The 21,164-nt window shown below is 42.2% G+C and overlaps 1 protein-coding gene across 1 annotated transcript in view; it reads right to left on the reverse strand.

Moving 5' to 3' along the window:
* Positions 1-21,164, reverse strand: part of DPP6 (dipeptidyl peptidase like 6) — a 614,028-nt gene that overhangs the window by 295,643 nt on the left and 297,221 nt on the right. The window lies entirely within an intron of this gene.

The following is a 21,164-nucleotide window of genomic DNA, read 5'->3' on the forward strand; positions in this document are numbered from 1 at the left end:
GTTTTGGAGCAGCCATCATCTGGCACTCACTTTATAGGACTTCATAAATATCTGCAGTCATCATATCTAAAATGGTAAAAAGTTAGATCAAAAGGGCTGTGTGATGCACATTCATTTAAAACGGCCAAGATCCAGAGTCACAGGTAGGTGTGAATGAGTCCGGGAAGTCTAGAGGGAGCTACAGTCATGTAAACAGCACCTTCTTACAACGCCCCAACATGCATATTTTATCAGCTTAGCTTCATGTAGACCAAGACTCGCTTAGACTCACGCCCACTTACCACCATGTAACAACTCAGTACTCTCCCCTCACTGAGTCTGCGTGTAAGGAGTTTTAATGTAACTCTCAGGAAGTCTCGTACAAAGACACCAGAGAGAGGAGTCCAGAAAGTAAAGCAATATACAGGAGGGTGCAAATAGATATAAGATAAACTAGGCCACCCCCTTCCTTGACTTACACCTTTTTCTCGCTCCTCAAAACATACTGCATCAACGTAGACCTCCTTCTGTTCACTGACACATCAGAAGCGAGTCTTACACATCAGCTCTGAGCCTGACCCGAAACATTCAGAAAGCCACACTGCTATTTACCGATAAGCCTGACATTATTGAGGTTTTACCATATAGTTCTGTTTCCGATCTCTCTGGCATTTCTCACTGAGGGTTTTATGAAGTACTGCATACATATTCATCATCATCATCACTCCCATAACCGCATTGGTCATTGGCGCACCATCACTGATGAGCAATCAATCGTCTCCACCCCTGATGATTGTGTGTCAGTGCTTGAGTCTCCGCGAATCCATTCCTGTCCACTCTTATGTTGTCAATCCATCTCTTCTTCTGTCTACCTCTTCTTCTATTCCCCTGTACTATCCCTTGGAGGATGATCTTGGATAGGCCAGATGGTCTTGTTACATGGCTGTACCACTTCAGCTTGCACTTTTTCACTGTCATCAGGAGGTCTTCATATGACCCAGCGCATTGGGTGATGATGTTGCTGACCACTTCATTAGTGACGTGGTCGAAGTAGGAGATGCCCAGGATTTTATGGAAGCATCTCATCTCTACTACCTGTATTTTCCATTTAAGTTCTGCCATAAGAGTCCATGTCTCGCATGCATACAGAAAAATGGAGATGACCATTGCGTGGGGCAGTTTCAGTTTGGATTCCACGGAGATGTTCTTATTCCTCCAGATTGGCTTTAGCTTTGCCACTGGTGCTGTTGTTTGTGCAGTTCTTGCCTGAATTTCTGCCTTGGATCCTTCATCAGTGACGATTGCCCCCAGATACTTGAACTGTTTCACTGTCTCCAGCTCTTGTCCACTGACAGTGATATGTGAGCTGATCCCATCATGTTTCATCAGCTTGGTTTTCTCTGCACTGATTTCCATGCCATATTTTGCGGAGGTTTCATCCAATCATTTCACAAGGTTGGCAAGTTCATCTTCGCTGCCTGCCAGGCCATCAATGTCATCAGCGAACCAAAGATTTGAGATTGTTCGCTCCCCAGTGCTGACTATGCATATGTGATCTTCTAGGGCATCAGTAATTATGCGCTCCAAGTAGATGTTGAACAGTGTGGGCAAAAGAAGGCAGCCTTGCCGGACTCCAACAGTGGTGCGAAACCACACTCCTATTGTGCCATTGATGAGAACTGAACTGCTGGCCTTGGCATATAGTTGTTTAATGGTAAGAATAAGCTTACGACCAACATTGTACTTCTTCATGGTTGCCCAGAGAGCTTCGTGCCATAGTCTGTCAAACGCCTTCTTGAAGTCAACAAAGACTTGGTAGATGTCCTGCTGGTGTTGTAAGTACTTCTCACATAGAACACAAAGGTTGAAAATCTGTTCTGTGGTACCTCTTCCAGCACGAAAGCCAGCCTGTTCTTCAGTGATGATATTCTCTGCTTGTGGCTTCAACCTGTTCAATATCAACATCATTTTGCTGGGATGGCTAATTAAGATTATGGTCCGGTAATTTTGACACAGTTACAGATTGCCTTTCTTTGGCAGAGTGATAATTAGTGACTGTGTCCACGTGGAGGGCCACTCACCGGTCTGCCAGATCTTGTTGCAGATCTTGGTGAGTACATCTATTACTATTTCTCCTCCGAATTTCATCAGTTTGGCTGGGATGTTGTCAATACCTGTAGCCTTTCCATTCATGAGTGATTTCACAGCTGTGTCCACTTCTTCATGCAGTATTGGAAAGTCATCCTCCTCTGTTGAATGTGGGCTGTCTAAGACACTAGGATCTCCATTTGTCTGGTGGTTGTATAAATCAGAGCAGTAGTTTGTCCACCTATTGATGAAGTCCCTTTCTTCTGTAAGACTGTTCCCTTCTTTGTCTTGAATTGCATTAGCTTTGGTCCATCTTTCCTTCATCAGATCTTTTACAACCTGGAAGGCTCGTTTGCTATTTTTATTATTGATACACTCTGCAATTTTAGAGCATTGTTTTTCAATCCATATCTCCTAGGCCACCTTCATTCCTTTATTGATCTTTCTGCCAATCGCTCTGTATTTATCAGCTTCCTCAGTGCTCTCTTAAGTGTCTCTCTTAAGTTTTCTTCTAATGTCACACATATATAGTATTTCATTTGTGACCCATGGTTTTGTTTTCTTATGATGTTTCCCAAGGATGTCCATTGCTGTCTCATTCATTACAGAGTGGAAATTGTTCGTCATTGTTTCTACGAGCAAACAGCGGGACAAATTTTCCGCCGATCATTGCTTTAACCATTTAATATCACAGTGGTACAAGTCTACGCCCCTACAACAGACTATGACGATGAGCAAATCGAAGATTTTTACAATGAGCTCCAAGACATCATCAATAAGGTATACAAGAAAGATATCCTGATTGTACAAGGAGATTGGAATGCTAAAGTGCGTACTGACGCACAGGCAGATTGGTGAGATTATTGTGGCCCTTTCAGTAATGCGGTAACCAATGAGAGAGGATTGAGACTTTTGGAGTTTGCCAGCTATGACAAACTGATTCTTGCAAACACATTAGGAGCACGTAAAGCATCCAGACAATGAACATGGCACACACCTAATGGTCTACATCATAGTCAGATCGACTACATCATGGCACAAAACCGATTTCGTTCTGGTGCTGATATTAGAAGTGATCATGACCTTGTGATGCTAAATTTTTGGCTGCAGCTAAGGAAAATCTTCAGGCCAAAGTTCACCAGAAACAAGTTTGACTTAGAAAGACTCAGAGACTGAAACATACACATTCACATGATCTTAAATATTTATTGCACCTTCTCCCCGCCTTAGTTTCCTAGCTTCCACTGGATTTCCCTTAGCACTGAAACATCCAATGGACTCTGCTTTCTGACTAGGTTGAATAATCACTCAGCAAATCTGGGCTTATAGCTAGAGCACTAAAACCTTCATATCTAGACACTCTACTAATTTGGGATTTAGCCTAGTTTGAAGAATTATGGGTGATGGTGTTGTTTTTTTATTTGCTAGCAAAACTGTTTTGTCCAAATTAAGTGCTTGTGGAGTTCAAAAGATTAATTTTATTTGCTGTGATGTAGAGTTTTTTTGTACAAAGAATGTCATCCCAATGGTACATAAAGTGGGACATTTATGGAAATGTCTCTCCCTTTGATCTTGGAGAAATGATGGGGATAATGCTATATGTCAGTGGCTCTCAACTTTTTCCACATCGTGACCCCCATGTCACAACAAAATAAAATTTTGGAACCCTTCTTTAATGTGGTTTGGAATCAAGGCATACAAAAGGTCTAGAACTCAGGCTGGGAACCCATGCCAGTAAGCATCTGAAAGTGACATCTGTATTTCAGCTGTTTATTCTGTTTCTTGGCTTTGTACTTGAAAGAAAAATATAATTAGAAGGAGCAAATAATTTCTGTTTTATCATTTATATTAGAAGAAGAATCTGAAAAGTAGGTCAGGAGCTTTGAGAAATGCAAGACTGACAGCAACTAAATAGAGAAGATAGAAATGCCCTGACATTTTCCAGTGCCTTCCATTTGAGCATCTTCACAAACATTAATTAATTTAGCCTCCAACACCCTTGTGAGTCAGGGTTGCATTGTGATCCCCATATTTCAGGTGATGAACCTAAGACCCGGAGAGATTTTGTGATTTTCCCCAAGGAATTCAGAGGAAGAGCCAGGAAAAGAATCTAGGACATGCCACCTACCCATAGGACCACTCGTCCTTCCCTGTAAAAGGGCCCAGCAAGAGCAGAAGGAACAGAGGGACATATGAAAAGAAAGCATCCAAATTGCACAGTGCTTCTACTGAGTGCAGCCAAAGCCTAACCAAATGGTTCTTACACTTCAATAGGCAAAGGTGGAAGAAGGATGGCGCAAGGGCTTGATCTACTCCCCACTTCCTCCCTTGCAAAGCACTGCTACAAACATGGCAAAAGCACTAACAAGAGACAGCCAGGGCTAGCAATAGCAGTAAGTGTCAAAGATATTTTTACGTGCAGTATCTTCTACTTCTCCCACTAACCAGACAAAGGCAATGTCTAATCCTTGCGACTTCAGAGCAGAATTTTATAGTTTCATTCCATCAAGCATACCACGTTCTCTAGTAACAGTCTGTGCATTACACAAAGTAAACTAATCAATCATTCAGTCAATGGCATTGGTAGCTTCTGCTCACTGGAGCTGGGAGTGGGAATGGGCAATGAAATATTAAAAGATGAGTTTCATAGAATCATAGAATCATAGAATATCAGGGTTGGAAGGGACCCCTGAAGGTCATCTAGTCCAACCCCCTGCTCGAAGCAGGACCAATTCCCAGTTAAATCATCCCAGCCAGGGCTTTGTCAAGCCTGACCTTAAAAACTTCCAAGGAAGGAGATTCCACCACCTCCCTAGGTAACGCATTCCAGTGTTTCACCACCCTCTTAGTGAAAAAGTTTTTCCTAATATCCAATCTAAACCTCCCCCACTGCAACTTGAGACCATTACTCCTCGTTCTGTCATCTGCTACCATTGAGAACAGTCTAGAGCCATCCTCTTTGGAACCCCCTTTCAGGTAGTTGAAAGCAGCTATCAAATCCCCCCTCATTCTTCTCTTCTGCAGGCTAAACAATCCCAGCTCCCTCAGCCTCTCCTCATAAGTCATGTGTTCTAGACCCCTAATCATTTTTGTTGCCCTTCGCTGGACTCTCTCCAATTTATCCACATCCTTCTTGTAGTGTGGGGCCCAAAACTGGACACAGTACTCCAGATGAGGCCTCACCAATGTCGAATAGAGGGGGACGATCACGTCCCTCGATCTGCTCGCTATGCCCCTACTTATACATCCCAAAATGCCATTGGCCTTCTTGGCAACAAGGGCACACTGCTGACTCATATCCAGCTTCTCGTCCACTGTCACCCCTAGGTCCTTTTCCGCAGAACTGCTGCCTAGCCATTCGGTCCCTAGTCTGTAGCGGTGCATTGGATTCTTCCGTCCTAAGTGCAGGACCCTGCACTTATCCTTATTGAACCTCATCAGATTTCTTTTGGCCCAATCCTCCAATTTGTCTAGGTCCTTCTGTATCCTATCCCTCCCCTCCAGCGTATCTACCACTCCTCCCAGTTTAGTATCGTCCGCAAATTTGCTGAGAGTGCAATCCACACCATCCTCCAGATCATTTATGAAGATATTGAACAAAACCGGCCCCAGGACCGACCCCTGGGGCACTCCACTTGACACCGGCTGCCAACTAGACATGGAGCCATTGGTCACTACCCGTTGAGCCCGACAATCTAGCCAGCTTTCTACCCACCTTATAGTGCAATCATCCAGCCCATACTTCCTTAACTTGCTGACAAGAATACTGTGGGGACCGTGTCAAAAGCTTTGCTAAAGTCAAGAAACAATACACCCACTGCTTTCCCTTCATCCACAGAACCAGTAATCTCATGATAAAAGGTGATTAGATTAGTCAGGCATGACCTTCCCTTGGTGAATCCATGCTGGCTGTTCCTGATCACTTTCCTCTCATGCAAGTACTTCAGGATTGATTCTTTGAGGACCTGCTCCATGATTTTTCCAGGGACTGAGGTGAGGCTGACTGGCCTGTAGTTCCCAGGATCCTCCTTCTTCCCTTTTTTAAAGATTGGCACTACATTAGCCTTTTTCCAGTCATCCGGGACTTCCCCGGTTCGCCACGAGTTTTCAAAGATAATGGCCAATGGCTCTGCAATCACAGCCGCCAATTCCTTCAGCACTCTCGGATGCAACTCGTCCGGCCCCATGGACTTGTGCACGTCCAGCTTTTCTAAATAGTCCCTAACCACCTCTATCTCCACAGAGGGCTGGCCATCTCTTCCCCATTTTGTGATGCCCAGCGCAGCAGTCTGGGAGCTGACCTTGTTAGTGAAAACAGAGGCAAAAAAAAAAAAAGTCTGACTTGGTCTTAGCTCCTGTGTCACAGCTGGGCTTTCAAAACTAGTTTAAAGTCCCTCCCTGGTCCCCCTTGCTCTGAGGAAATTACTCAACCCCATGTTCTCACACAGCTTCTCTGGCTGTGGTGCGGAGTGGAAGGTGGGAGAGGCGCAGGGCAGAGCCAAGTCTCCATCTACTCACCCTTCATCCCCTTCCCTGCCCACTCACTTTCGGGGGGAGTAGTATTAAGCAAAATGTCCCTGCTCTTCTCACCAAGTCAGTAGTTCCTTCCCCACTCTGAACTCTAGGGTACAGATGTGGGGACCTGCATGAAAACCTCCAAAGCTTACTTTTACCAGCTTAGGTTAAAACTTCCCCAAGGTATAAATTATTTTACCTTTTGCCCTTGGACTTCCACTGCCACCACCAAATGTTTATCTGGGTTTATTTTTATTAGGAAAGCGTTGTTTGGAAATGTCTTTCCCCCCAGAATCCTCCCAACCCTTGCACCCCACTTCCTGGGGAAGGGTTGGTAAAAATCCTCACCAATTTGCATAGGTGACCACAGACCCAAACCCTTGGATCTTAAGAACAATGAAAAAGCATTCAGTTTCTGAAAAGAAGGATTTTAATAGAAGAAGTAAAAAGTAAAAAAGAATCACTTCTGTAAAATCAGGATGGTAAATACCTTACAGGGTAATTAGATTCAAAACATAGAGAATCCCTCTAGGCAAAACCTTAAGTTACAAAAAGACACACAGACAGGAATATTCATTCTATTCAGCACAACTTAATTTCTCAGCCATTTAAAGAAATCATAATCTAACGCATATCTAGCTAGATTACTTACTAAGTTCTAAGACTCCATTCCTGTTCTGTCCCCGGCAAAAGCATAACACAGACAGACCCTTTGTTTTTCCCTCCCCCCAGCGTTTGAAAGTATCTTGTCTCCTCACTGGTCATTTTGGTCAGGTGCCAGCGAGGTTTTCCTCTGGCCAGGAGGGATTTTAAAGGGGTTTACCTTCCCTTTATATTTATGAAACGCCCCGCATATCACAGGCAGGGTGAAACACTGGCTGGGATTTCTTCCTGGAGCTCTAGAAAAAAACAGAGTTGCATCCGATGAAGTGAGCTGTAGCTCACGAAAGCTTATGCTCAAATAAATTGGTTAGTCTCTAAGGTGCCACCAGTACTCCTTTTCTTTTTGCGAATACAGACTAACATGGCTGCTACTCTGGAATCTCAGTAGGAGAGCCAGGAGGCAGAGCTGAATTACCCAACAGGCAGACTAAGCACATGCTTAGGGCACCAGCAAAGCAGGGGGCACCAAAAAAAATGAGATTTTTTTTTTAAATTTGATATTTGATATTTCAAAAAAGCACTGAAGTAGTCATCATGGGAAAAATCAGAACTTTGTTAGACTTCCTTACACTCTACTACACACTCTTCCCCCATTTTTCTGTTCTCTTTTACCACACAAGTCAAGCTCTCCAAAAAAAAGAACTGGATTTGAAAAAATGTACAGACCTCTGTCAAGCATTAGCAGACCACTTACACACTTTGAGGAGTGATTTCGTAAGATTTGAAGACATATCAAAAGATATTTTGCCTGATACTAACTACAAAGAAGCCCAGTCCCGCAAGCGAATCAGGAAAAAATAAGCAAATGATAGCAGTGCAACAGAAACAGCATTGAATCCTAGAGACAAATTTTGCGTATCTACTTACTACACTATAATTGATACAACTGAAACTCATATGAAGAGGAGAGGTGAAGTGTACAAAGAAGTATCAAGTAGATTTTATTTTCTAAACAATATGGACTTATCTGACAAACAATACTGGCAAGGTTCCCAAAAGCTAGTTGACTCATACCCTGTTGACTTGAACATGAATCTCTGTGGAGCAGTACAGCAGTTCCACTGTTATATGCACGCAAAGTTTAATGAAACAGGAAAAATGAAATTCAGTCAAATTGATCTTCATGACACAACATTGAAAGATGGAATACAATGTGTATTTCCAAATGTAGAGATCGCACTACGTATTTTTCTAACATTGATGATTACTAACTGCTCCACAGAACGCTCTATTTCTCAGCTGAAAAAAATAAAAAACCCTCAGAGAACAACAATGTGTCAGGACAGACTTGATTCACTTTCCCTATTGTGTATGGAAGTGGACATGCTTCGTCGAGTCAGCTTCAATGAATTTACCCAGAATTTTGCAATCAGAAAATCTAGAAAGAAGCTATTTTAATTTCAGCCATACATGTAAGTTTTGTGTCATTTCGAAAAATAAAATATTATTTTATGGTATAGTATTGTTTTTATTTTGAATTACATATGGGAGGGGCACCATAATCTTTTCAGTGCTTAGGGCCTCTAAAGGTCTTAATCGGCCCCTGCCAGGAGAGGTTATTCCTTTTTATTCCCCTACATGGCCAAGTAAGGGCTGTGGCCAGCAAGGCCTTTGTGATGATGTTCATGATACCCACACTGTATGATGGGCTACCTCTGATACCTCAACGTTCTGTAACCCAAACTGCAGTTTAGCTTACAGAACACGACTTTGCTTCATGAAAACTGGGCCTATCCTACAGAGGAGGGTTCACTGGTAAAGAACTTTAGCATGCTAGAAAGTGGGGCTCCTTATTTCTGAAACGCTGGTTTCTTTTAGTTTTAAAAAATATACCACAAGAAACACACACCAAGTCACTCTCTTGGCAATCTAGAATAAGGCCTCTGGTACCCACACAGACCATAATACTAAATTCACTCCCAGGAAAAAGGAAGCACGTGGTAGTGACTGTGGCCTTCATTCCCATGGAAATATGTGGTCCATATTTGTGGTACCAGGAGTTAGAGCTCCTGGTATAATTATAAAAGGTAGCTGTAGAATTTTGTTTGCCAGAGTTACCTGAGACAACATTTCAGCAAACAAGCAAGCTATAGTGCACTGTGTTATCCTAATTCAAAGCATAGTTATGGGTTAGAAGTAGAAACCTTTTGAAGGAAATGTTTGAATTTTATATACCTTAGAGCCTGACCCAACTCCCATTGAAATCACTGGAAAATCTTCAATGACAGTTGGATTAGGTCCTTGGATAAACTGTAAATAAAAGGGAGTGTTAATGTATCAGCACTTATTCTTCTAGGGCTTAGGTTTGCCCACAAAACCCAACCTTTCTGCATTCTCAGGGGGATTTTCTTGCACAGATTAAGGGCTTTTCTATGCGGTGAGTTATTGTGCAGCAAGCTGGTATGCTGTACGATTCACATCCCGGCTTGCATGAGAAGTTACTCACTGTATAGACAAGCTCTAAATAGCTGCTAATCTAATGCTCCATTTGAACAAGTCAATGTGGTGGACTATTGGGATGCAACAAATCCATACATATTTTTTGCATGATCCTATATTGGAAAGCTTGATCTCTGAAGTGTTGGTTCCAGCTGCAAAATCTAAATGTAGCTCAAAGAGTGTCTTTTCTGCCTTCCTAAATATTAAAAATTCATATTGGATGCAGCACATGGAATACATTAGATGATGATTCCAGCAGTGTGTCGGTCTTGATGCTGCTACACAGACCAATATAACTTTTCAAAGATTTATTTTATCCTACACTTATTGAATTTTATTTGAGATCTTACACTTTGTGGAAGCATTTGGCTAGAATGTTGTAATCCTATCAACATACTAATGCAGTCACAATCAATTGTTACTGTCTTACAGCCCTCAGCGTGACAGAAGGAACTGAAGCAAGGAAAACCTATGTGCCAAGAAAAACATTATAGACAATAGTTACAGACAATAGACAAAAGGTCATTTCAGAGAATATGCAGTCCTGAGGTTTCAAATATCTTAGCTCTTACAGTGTTGTAAGAACAAACTGGCACGTAGTGTTAATAGAGAAAAGGAGAAGTCAAAGCAGCTGGTTTCTCCAAGGGAAGGCAGAATTCACTTTGCCTAAAGTTGAATCTACTTGAATATTATGACTTGAAAGTCTGATGTAAATTCCAGCTTTCCTGGGTTTGCCCTCCACCTAGGGCAGGATGACAGCAGGAGGAGAGAAGAGAAAGAAAACATAAGGGAGAATGGTGAATTATAGAGGAGAAAGCCATCGGAGTGAAAAACAAATAGAGACTGAAAAGGTTGAGCAGAGAAGGGGAAAGAAAAAAACCTGATAAAAACAGATACAGAACTGTGTACAGAACAGCGTACAGAACAGCTAAGTCATTGGGAACTGTGCCCTATACAGAAGAGGCTTCCCTTTAGCCAGAAAAATGTTGTCACTTTTTAATAAAGCCATTAATTCCTGAATACAAACTAACCCCCCACCACCCAAAGGATTTAAAATTACAGGAAGAAAACGAAAGATTCACAAACTCAAATTAGTTTTAAAAACTCTGATATAGTTCCACAGATTAATAAAACTTTGAGTTAAGTGAGGTCTGCCCATCCTTAGATCCGAATGTAGCAGAGGTTTATGCACATCCTTAACTCTATGTACTTGTGCATTCCCATTGAACACATAATAGTATCATAATCCCACTAAATCCCTAGTCATCCATAAAGTCCTCCAGCAACACTACAGTAGACAAGACCTGATACTTCTACCATCAAAAAAAGGCGAAAATATTGGTAAAGCCTCAGGCTTTTATATATTACAGAAGAGCAAAAAAGGAAACTTTTTTTTTAATTTGCAAGTGACCTTTAAGGTCTTTTAGACAGCAGTTCCTGAAACAAAAAGAGGAGTATAAACAATAGACAAAACAAAAATAGGTAAATGGCTTTATTCAACAAAGTTTGGGTTACTTCTGTTCTTGTCCTCATCCTGCAGCTGAATTCTCAGTGTCTCTCACAATGAACATGCTGTAATGGCGAAGGAACTAGATTAGGACCATAAGGACTGTGGCCACGTGCCTTTTCTATCTGTGTTTTCTAATACTTTTGTCTCTTTCAAAGAAGCAATATTGGGTCACGACAACACGCTGTTACTTCCCAGTGACTTGCCATTTCGTACAGCAGTGGGGGCTCTTCTTTCTGGAAAGTTGTCCCCAACTCCCACCCCTTGTGTTGGGGTGAAGAATCCTCCCATACAGTTTTTAGGAAGACAGGAATTTACCCAGGAATCACTCCAAGGTACAGCTCTAATTCCAACACCTTTATCGCAGAATCACAACATCACTGAAAAGGACAGTTCATGTTAATAAATTCAAGGCTTCACAAAAGAACTCAAACTGTGCAGCACAAACTCTCCTCCAATCCTGCAGTCTCTGATGGAATGGCTTATTGGTTTTCAATGGGAGGAAAACTAGCAGTAGGAAGGGATTTCCTGCCAGGGCTCTAGCCAACCAGGGCTCGGGGAGAGGCCAGCTCCTACTTTCTCCCCATTCCTTAACCAATCGGGGTTCTGGGGGCAGAGACAGTCTGCACAGCACTGCTGCTGTGGTGGGAGCTCCATCCCTGTAGAAAGCCTCTTCCATCATGTCAGAATTTCCAGTGCTGTCAGCTCACAGAGATGACCATGACACAGACTGACAGAAGTTGGGGTAGGATCCTGCAAAGTGTTAAAGTAGTTCTAGAGAAATGTTAGCAACTAATCCCACAGATGGGATCCTAGGTGGCATTAAGGGACTATGAAGTCCAACCACACTTACTTTTTTATTACCCCAGTATTTAATCTTTTGTTGCTAATTGTTTGCATTATGGTAGTGACTGGAGGCCCCAACCAAGATCAGGACCCCAGGGTGCTAGGCGCTGTGCAAACATGTAATAAGAGACTATCCCTGGACCAAAGAGTTTACCATTTAAATACATGAGCCAGACAAAGGAAGTTCTTTTACCCTCATTTTATAGATGGGGAGAGAGACAGAGAGAGACTAAGCAACATGCTCAGGGTCCTTTAGGAAGTTTGCAATAGAGGCAGAAATTACCCTGTTTTCTGAAGGCTCAGTCCAGTGCCCTGTCCATAGGGCCATCCTTCCTATCCCAAGCAGCCTATTTCTAGGAAGTCTTTCTCTGCTACCTTTAGCTTAATTTCAAGTTGTTACAAAAAAAGATGATTTTTTAAGTATACAAATCCCCCCCCCCCCTTTTGAAATGCACATTGCGCCGGTTTGTTGCCTTAACCATTGATTTTCCCCTCGAAAATTCAGGGAAACTCAAACAAACTATTGTGTTATTCATATGACAAACAGTGAATTCAGACAGCCAATCAACTGAAATTCAACACAGTAACTACATAAAGTCCTGGAGACAGGTAGGGACAGAGGAACCTGAGCTAAGAAATATTTCACAGAGTTATTTCATTGTATAGTTCAAATAGACTTTCCTCCTAATATTTGTTGATGCTGAAAAGATATGCTCTATAAATTTCTTTTATGTTTCATGGGCCATTTACCACGGGTAGAGAGGGTAAGAACAAATTACAAAACCAATGATGCATACATCTCAGGCGCATGAAACAGGTTTCTAATCATTTCTGTTTCTTGTAGGATGATATTAGAAGAGGGAAAACCTTGAGATGTTAACATACCTACATAGCATACAGAATTCAGAACCTGATCTATGCTGCCAATTTTATTATTACCCCTGATTAATTTATTACTTCTTGGCCCAACGGTATTAATATGTATTGCATTCAAAGTACTGAATTTATAGTTAACTTTGGATTTCATTCTAATTGTGTGTAACAGTGAAACCACAAAAAAAGGGTATGTTAAGGCCCTCTGTGGAACTGATTTAATCTGAAGATAAAGTGATGTAATGGAGTACATTAAAAAATGAAAGCTAGAAACTAACCAATTCTTACAGACACCAAACCTGTGGCCTAAACCCTGCAGCATTTACAGAAAACCTGATCTAAATCCCACTGAAGTCAGTGCAGAGGCTTCAACATAATTCAGTGGACTTTGGATGACACCCATATAGTCCTTACCGAGATGAACTAATTAGCTCGAAATCCTGACTCCACTGAAGTAAATGGCAAAAATTCCGATTGACTTTAATAGGTCATGATTTCAAGAGATGAAATTCCTCATTGACTAAGTGAGATTTTTGGGCTATCTGAATTTCACCTGGGGCCGAATCTACCCCTTACACATGGGCCACTTCTGCAGCATGTAGATGGAAAGAATCCTTCCCGCAAAGCTATGGAGCCACACTATGTCTCCACTGGGAATGGGGAGATTGACTGGTGACTTCACAAAGTCATTTTCACTGGCAGGCGTCCTGCCCAGTACTGCTTCCCCTCCTTCCTCAGTAAAGATGCATGCACGCCCTGCACTTCCTCCCTTCTTCCTTCCCCCTGACACCCTGCACAGAGGAACAGCACCAGTTCCGCTCCACTGCAGCCCTAAGTCAGGAAAGCATCTCCATTAAGATAGCACCTAAGCACATATCTAATTCATGTCCTGGGAAGGGATGGAGTGAAGCAGGTGCTTAAGTGCTTTTCAGATTTGGGGCCTCAGAGACATTTGATTCCACCATGAGGAGGAGAAGCCTAATCTGCCCTGTACTGAAAGATACCAGCATGAAGATAAAACAATAAACCAACCAGACACCACTCATAAATCATCTCGGGCCGTTAATCCTAAAGATGCTGCTTTGTTTTGAATAGTGATGTCATTTGAGTCTGAGTGGTTATTACTCAAGTGAAAACAAACCAAGTGCATAAAATTTCCGCTCTAACAGAGCACCAATAATACCAACATCAGCTCAAAGGAAACATTAAAACAATGTCAATCATTTGAAGGACTCACTTGCTTAATGCTACTAATGGTGAAGAATTAACACAAACCTCAAACGACCTCTGCAAACAAATTAAAGTCCTTAAACTCATTTTTCCCCTCTCATTTTCTTTGCTGTTCATTCCCCCTGCCCTGGCCGCTTACATAAAAGCGTAATTGTTTCTGGATTAGAAAAGTAAAACAGATGTTACTGTAGGTTTTAAAATAAGAACACTTCACTCAAACTGCGTATTAAACCCTATAAATGTTACCGCTTTCCTCTCGCTTTATGATTGCACCATAATGTTGCCCACCTGCTAGGATGACTTCGAAGTCATAAATCCCTGCCACCTACAGTACTTTAAGACTCTAGAATATGGATCTGTGATGGGCTATTTTCATGAATGTAAAAGAATCACTGCACTGGCATGCACTGGATGAATGCTGGAAATGCTCCAATATGGGAGGCTGTCAGCAAAATAATTTCTGGCATGTTTATTTCAAACCTGCCAAAAATCTGCCAGCTAGGTGGCCATATTAGAATAATAATATACAGACCTAACCCTCTGAAAACAAAAGCTCATCAAGTACAGCTTCTGTTGCCCTTTCATTTAGCAATATTTATATGGCTACTTAAACAGATGACAGTATTGATGTTACCTGCCAGTACTACTTATGCCCATGTATATTAATATGACTTATTAATACTATGCATAGCAAGCTAGATCCTCAGTCCCAACTTAGTAGTTAGTTTGTAACTACTCAAGCTAGGCTAGTCATGTGGGGTCTTTTAGACATTCTTTCTGAGAAGGAGTTACCATTTTTTCAGGACCCACAAAAAAACTAACAATGTTGTGTACTCCCTCTCCAGCCACAGTGTGAGCTCCCCCTGCTGGCTGTGCAATGACACTAGCACATAGTGTGTGACGCTCCCTGGTGGAGAGTGGCTCGCACTGGCACAGCTTGGCTGATGGTGTGAGGACTTCAAAAGCTATACGCACTCACAACACCCCTGTGACGTCAGGCAGTGCTGTTATCCCCATTGCATAGATGGGGAGATGAGGCACAGGGCGTCGGCAACCCAAACAGACATACCTGAACTAGGTTTAATCTCACTAGCTCAGGTACCAGAACAGTAAAGACACAGCAGCACAGCCCAGGCTCTTGAGTAATTACCTAGGGTGTACAGCCCACCCTGCCACAGCCTCACTTCTCCAGGACCCAAGCCAGCTCTGGTATGTTAGCCTGAGCGGCAGCTACACCCAGCAACTGCAGTCCAGACATACCCTGCAGTCTAGACTTGTCCACAGTCACACAGGGAGTCCGTAGCAGAGCAGGGACTTGCTTATAGCCTAACCATCAGGCCATCCTTGCTCTCTGTGGCCCATTGGTGTGAGGCCTTCAGCTTCCCAGCTTGTTGACCCAGCCAGTCCCTTCTGCCAGCCCTAATGTCATTCTGTATCTCCCAAAAGGGAATGGTTTTATAGCAATGTCCCCTCCACAGACAGGGGAGATTTCAGTGGACGGGGTGGTGCCCTGGACCAGCACAAGATGTGTTTTAACTGGGGTAGCTCCATTGAAGTTAGTGGGTGATGCTGTACATGTATAAACACGTTCAAGGCCTGGCTCTTCTCTGAGTTACATCTATTTATTTCAGAAGTAACTCTACTGAAATGAAATTACATATATTGTATACAACCAGTGATATGCATGATCAGATTCAGGCCCTTTTATTGGGCCAGATTCTCAACTGGGTGTACATTGGTACAGCTCCACTAACTTCACAATGCAGCTCTGTCTATTTACAGCAGGTGAGGATGTGGCTCATAGTATTTGAATTCGTATATATAAAAAACAACAACCCCCAAAGAAGCAGAATAATGGTTTAGGATGGTCCCGGAGTTTATAACTTGGAATAACAGGATAACAGTAAGCACGGGGTAATTTAGGCTGAGTTTTTGGTTTTATTAAATTCCTTATACTGGGTTTCATTTGACTGTGGAATACCCTGCCAAAGAAGCCAGAGAAAGCCCCTTTGCTTAAGTTATTTAAGACTGGATTGCACAAAGCAATCAAGAATATAGTTAAGGGAATATTGTGTATTAGTAGGATGATGGAAAAGATGATCTACTGTAATAGATCTAGTCTCTTTCCAATTTGTATGATTCCAAGATTAAGAAAATGTTTAGCACTGCAGTATGTGCTTTAACAAGCGTATAAAGTCATGGGGTGAAATCCTGAACTCACTGAAGTCAATGGCAAAATTCCCATTGGCTTCCATGGGGCCAGGAGTTCACCCACAGTGTTCGCAACTACTGGCAGCTGTTATTCAAAATGTAGGCATAACAAGCCCCATGAAAAGTTGATGTAAATCTGTCATATACCGTTCCCTAGGAAAAGCAGTGTCATTCAGACGAGTGAGAATTACATAGCACAAACAACCTTATTTTCTTTATTCCTTTCCATCAGTGTTGGAAGTTTATTATTATACATTATTTGTAAGTTAGCACCCACAACCCCAATCAAGATCATGCTGAGTGCTGTACAAGCACCGCAAAAGACGGTCTCCGTCTTGAAGAGTCTGTAAAAGCAGCAGTTTTCATTTTTTAATGAGAAATTGCCCCTCCTAATAATGCAAAGGGTGGGAAAATACATACAGTACCTATATCACTCCTCACTCCAACCTTCTTATTGTTTGTGAATCTCACTGTGACGTTGCCTAATTAAAATATAACCATGCAAAACATTACTGCGACCACTGTTATTTAATTGCAATGAATCTTATACAAAATATAACTCATGGCCAGAAAGGGTTAAACAGCTTGCCAGGCTAACTAACCCAAAGCCAACCTTTAAAGACATGTTAGAAACGTTAATTAGGGCCCTTGCATGCTAAATAGGCTAGAACTTTGAAATGCAAACCTATGTTGTTAGAAGTTAGAGGTAATAGGACATCTACATCGAACACAACACCGGCCACCTACAGTACCAGGAGATGTGAGCCAGTATGACATCGTGCATCAACTATGGGACAGGGACTGAGAGACTTCTTCCATTGGACCATATGAACTGGAACCATAAACTCACGGAACATTAAATCCCACCAAATAGGGTAAATCCATCCTCATCATCGTATCCACTCATTATACTCCACACCTGAACATAGCCATTATATGAACAACATACCCCCATATCTCAATGTCTGTACTTTGACCCGTTAAACTTTTACCCCCAGTCAGGGAGATTGCAGATTATGTATTCCTTATGCCACCTGTTCCTAAACCGAATTTCGCACCCATTGATAATCTGTACCTTATTCCCTGATAACCAGAAACTTCTATGCTTAAACTCTGTACCGTTTTCTTTTTACTTCAACATCATCTTAATAAAATTATTAATTGTGTGTATCTTAGATGCTACCCATGTAAACAGACAGTTCCTGTCTGTTACTGTAGCTACTAATTCAGAGATCAAAAGGGAATATTAACATTTAGATGAATCTTAGGTGAAGTAATGTCATTGTCCATATGACTCTTTGAAGTTTGTGATAGCCTGCCTAATAAATAAATTGCCCTATGTTAATTTGTGTAACAATTACTGGTAGTGTTTAGAAAACAGAAGATTACATCAAAAGCCTATTGTTTACCCTGGACTGTGTTGTCAAGTGGATGCTAGAACACTGTATAAAAAGACCCTTGGTCCTGATCCTGTTCATCTCAGATTTGCTTGATACTTCAAAGCAGGGGAAGCTTAAGCCACAAGATTGGGATCCCCATGCTGACTGGTCCACCCTGAATAGGATTGGACATTGGACTATAACCTATTAACTAAATTCTAAAAGAACTCTTTGCAACTACAAAGCTCACCATCTCGGCTATGTCTGTATGTATATTGATCTTTTAATCATACTCTCTCTCTCGTTTTTTAATACATTTTAATTTATTTAATAAAAATTGGCTGTATGTGTGTATTTGGGTAAGATCTGGAATATTCAATAACCTGAGAGGTAATGTGTCTGATCCTTTGGGATTAGTAGAACCTTTTTGTTATATGATGAAATAAGATTTTCAGAAGTCTTCATCATATTTGAGTCGGGTACCTGGATGGAGGACTGAGGCTGGGTTACTTTAAGGGATCTGTGTTGTTGGTTTTGGGGCAACCAGTGAAGTAATAAAGAAGCTGTTTTATGCTGGCTTGGTAAATCTAAGTATTGAATTATCCACCAGCTTTGGGGTTTGTCTGCCCCATTCTTTGCAGTTCACCCTAATTGAGTGACCTCAGATGGCCCCCACTAAAACCCCAGTCTCACATGCTCACTGAGTCACATCTAAAATTGGGGATGGATTCTGCAAATGTCACTTGAATAGTGCCACCGAAATCTCTCGGACCACTGGGCTGAGTAATGTGCCTCATGTGTTTGCAGAATTGGGGCCTCAGGTTGAGAAATTTTGGGGGTAGGGTCCACATATTTGCTTTTATTAATTGAATAATAATTCTTAATCTATCTCACTTTTAGGCACCCTCTAAGTAATAACAGTGGGGTAGGATGTATTCATTATAGAGCCCACCTGCCACAGATCACAGTGAAAGGCTACAATGTTTTACAACCGAAAGAAAACAAACCCATCCTAAATTTAAGTATATATAACCAGAAACAACAGAACTTGCTTCACGCCTATAATTAAAAATAATTAAACTGCTGGTGGAGAAGAAAACAGTAAAAAATGACATGATTTTTTCAATTTAAGGTGTATACTATGTACTTATGGTATTCAGAATAATGTACACTACAAGGTTTGGAAGAGTCTTAATAACATTTTAGAGGGAAACACACGTGCACTCCAAGTAATTACAGGCATAAAATTAAATGCCTGTTATTTACATCTGTTTACTAAGTAGTATATCTAATTATGAATACTCAATGCAAGAGTGACAGCCACAGGCCTTGCTCTCAGGTGTGCATGTAAATAGGACAAGGAGATATGATGTAGGCAGAGAGGAGGTGTAGCCATTTGTAAAACACCTTATTCAAATCCAGGAGAAAAAGTTCTGCCAGGCAGTGCCTGTTTTGTTGAAAAATACCACTCCTGCAGGCATGTGGGAGCACTGGAGATACACACCTGGGGCTGTGAAAAGGGAGAAGGATGAGGATTAGGGCTTCCACTTCCTCAGGTGGGCATCTTTTCTAGGCCTGTGAAGGATCTGCTCACAAATGTTAATTAACTGAAGTATGATAATAAAGAGCACAGTCATAAATACAACAAATAAAGGGCTATTCATGGAACTCTGACTTGTGCTGAGCAGTATCTTACTTCGTAAGTCATCTCATAGATTGATTTTACAATCGGACCCACAGTAAATGTATTCCTCAGGAACTAGGGTCTACTCCGATGAACACCGAAGCTCCCGGCAAAACTCCAGTGGAGTTCAGTGGGAATCCAGCCATGAATTAGTACTTTATCACGAAAAATTGTTGTAGGTTACTATCAGCCACTAAGCATTAAGTGACAGGGTCAGGCCAGATGACTACAGGAGAGTGATAGAAGGCAGATATATTAGCCCCAGGTTAAGTAGGTCCCTTTTCCCTGGGTAAAGTAGCGGGGAAGGTTCCAGAACAATCAGGAACTTTCTGGAAACAAGGCAGACAGGCTGATTAGAACACCTGCAGCCAATCAAGAAGCTGCCAGAATCAATTAAGACAGGCATGCTAATCAGGGCACCTGGGTTTAAAAAGGATCTCACTTCAGTTTGTGGTGTGTGTGTGAGGAGCTGAGAGCAAGAGGCACAAGAAGCTGAGAGTGAGAAGGCGTACTACTAGAAAACTCAGAAGTACAAGCATTATCAGACATCAGGAGGAAGGTCCTGTGGTGAGAATAAAGAAGGCGTTAGGAGGAGGCCATGGGGAAGTAGCCCAGGGAGTTGTAGGTGTCACACAGCTGTTACAGGAGCCACTGTAGACAGCTGCATTCCACAGGGCCCTGGGCTGGAACCCGGAGTAGAGGGCGGGCCTGCATTTCCCCCATCCCCCCAACTCCCTACTTGATACCGGAAGAGCTGACCTGGACTGTGGGTTCCACCAGAGGGGAAGGTCTCTGGCCTGTTCCCCGATCCACTAGGTGGATCAGCAGAGACTGCAGGGATTGTTCTTCTTCCTTTTCCCCATGCTGGCTAGTGATGAGGCTAACTGAGTCAACGGCAGATTTGAGCCACAACAGTGGCCAAACTGAGGGCTGCCGTGAACCTCTGAGGCGAGCAAATCAGCCAATAAGCGCAGGACCCACCAAGGCAGAGGAGGAACTTTGTCACAACTACTACAATGAGCTACAGCATGGGCACCTCTTACTGATGCAGTACTAACTGTAGTAGCAATAAGAAGATGTTTGTTATGGGGATAATGGCAGTACACTTAAAACCTGAACCCAGACTGCTGGGGTGCTGAGACCGCTGCCTATCCCGCAGACCATTATCACCTCATTGTTTTCTTGTGCTCTCCTGTCTGTCTGTACCCGCCTTTAGTTTCTTGCTTTATACTGTGATCAGAAGCTCTTTGGGGCAGGGGCTACCTTTTATTTTGTGTCTGTACAGCACCTAGAGCAATGGGTTCCTGGTGCATGATGGGGGCTCCTTGGCACTACCGTAATACAAATAAATAACAACACTATCTATAACAATAACGTATCAATACATCTCTTCTCTGGTTTCAGGAGGGAGGTTTGGGGTGGGGTTTTTTTAATTAAGGGAGTGACTTTTTCCATCTCTTCCCCATTCCCTTTCTAATAGCCTGCCTTCTGCAGATTCCCTGTGCATTTCTAGTTTTTTGTATTCCAGCTAAAGAGTGATGCTAAAGAACAAGCCTCTTCTGTGGGGAAAGGTTTTTTCAACCCTTGTGCTTCAGACCCTAGAGGTGACAGTGCAAACAGTCACCTCACTTTCTGGTGCTGGAGAATCTAAAAAGCTTGGACCTACTTTTAGAGGTAGGACGGATAATACACCAGCCTCATTACAAGTGTCCTCTGGCAAGATTCAGAGGATTACAGAATGGAAAACTTT

Source organism: Eretmochelys imbricata, chromosome 2 (assembly GCF_965152235.1).
Source record: "Eretmochelys imbricata isolate rEreImb1 chromosome 2, rEreImb1.hap1, whole genome shotgun sequence".
NCBI lineage: Eukaryota > Metazoa > Chordata > Testudines > Cheloniidae > Eretmochelys > Eretmochelys imbricata.